The 1,899-nt window shown below is 34.7% G+C and overlaps 1 pseudogene; it reads right to left on the minus strand.

Moving 5' to 3' along the window:
- Positions 1–682: 682 nt before the first annotated feature.
- On the minus strand, positions 683–1,573 carry LOC143073543 (ADP-ribosylhydrolase ARH1 pseudogene; annotated as a pseudogene).
- Between the last annotated feature and the right edge of the window lie 326 nt (positions 1,574–1,899).

Here is a 1,899-nt window from a genome sequence, read left to right on the forward strand (position 1 = left end):
TATAGTATTGTGGCTGGTGTAAATTATTCTTTTTATGCTAATGTTATGGTTGATATCTGAGGTGTTAATATGTTATGTCCAATGGTGAACATAACTACATCACAGTTAGTTAAACATTAATGTCTGCTGGAGTCCGTTTTTGTTACACTTCTGTGTTCCTGTTGGGAGTTTGTTTTCCTCTTACAGTTTCACTTTAATTGTAACTCTCAATCGACTTATGATGTATGAGCAGCGGTTAATTGCTGTTGCCTTTATTTATTGTAATTCAACAGATTTTTATTTGGTTGGAGTAAATTTAAATGTTTTTGCTGTTTCGTTGATAATAATGTTCTGATAAGTACAATACATTTTAACTTTTTTATTTTGACTTTTAAAAGTGCTTTCTAAAACATAATCAGCTGATATTTTAGACAGTTTTTATAGCAAACTACAGATATTACCTATTTTCAAAAGGTGCAAGAGTATAATATTGTGTCACGCATACATATGGTTTATATACAAAAAACACAACACTTTTTGAAATTTTGAAAAATACAATGAATCAAACCATGGTTTGCACTTTTATTTGTTACTTCTTGAACTGACTACACTAACTGCCTTATTTGTCTGGCTTGATTCATCAGAAGTTTCGTTAATCATGCGCACAAAAATGACCATTCTGACTTACGGATCATTACACTCGTCAGTTTTGACATTATCCTCTTTATGAAATGAAATGTTTGGTGATTGATGTTCTTTATCTTTATACACCAATTTGTAAAGCTTTTTCTCCAGTCTACTCCAGGCGTTTTCGGTATTCAATTTTTTTATGATGATTATCAGGAACTCCCAAAAATCCATGCATTGTTCCAAACCATCATCCTACCATAACTCCTGTGCTGTCTTTATCTCCAGAATGTAAAATACCTCTTTTACATATTTCAATCCAACTATCACCCGACCCGAGCATAGCATCATATGCAATCATTGGAGCGTCATGCCAATTAGCTCCACCCCAACCAGAAGAACTTACAGATTCGTAAAATTTATCACGTGCCTCGATTCCATAATCAGATGGGAAATTCGGAAGAGTTTTCCCAGATGTAATATTCCGTGTTTCTAAATAATTTGTCCATGCATTTTCAAAATATCCCCATTCTTTTAAATTCTCATCAACTGCACGACCTGTTTCTTTGATATACTCACTAGCAAGAGGTAGAGTGTCCATTAAACCTGCACCCCACTGCTCTACTGGCTTGTTCTGAATGGCGTAAGATGTAAACAAAGCAGCAGCTAAACTGCCTAAAACTCCCGTTGGGTTGTGATGAGTCATGCGCCCGGATTCTATGGCATCGGCGATTAAATCGGATAGATTTTCAGGATTTGGATATCTAAGACCTATGCACATTGTCCGTATAGCAGCACCACAGCCACGCCCTCGCGGATTAAATGGAATTTCTAAAAGTTTCAGCATAAGACAAGAATTCATTGTTGTATTACCAGGTGCCCTTCCACTCATGTCCTTCATACCTTTTATGTATTTTTCTGCAATTTTCTTATATAAAGTTTCTTTGTCTTTTGTGTCTTTAGTTTCCTGAACTTTATCAATGCAATATTTTCAGATCGTCAGATTCTATATACAGCTAGGCCAAGTCAGATAGCATGGGGACTATCTAACCCCATTTGCTGATTTCATTTAATCGAGAAAAAAAATCTCGAATTAGATTGATTGATATGGGAAAGGCACATTAAAATGATGTGGGTTAATATAAAATAAGTGCTATGATTACCATAGATTCTGCAGTATGATTGCCAATGAGACTGAGACAACTGATGTGGATTACAGATTAAAACGAGCTTAACTATTTCTGTATAGAAAGTTATAAACATATAAGATTGATAATTCCATACGTTAATAGT

The sequence above is a fragment of the Mytilus galloprovincialis genome, chromosome 4 (genome assembly GCF_965363235.1).
Source record: "Mytilus galloprovincialis chromosome 4, xbMytGall1.hap1.1, whole genome shotgun sequence".
Taxonomy (NCBI): Eukaryota; Metazoa; Mollusca; class Bivalvia; order Mytilida; family Mytilidae; genus Mytilus; species Mytilus galloprovincialis.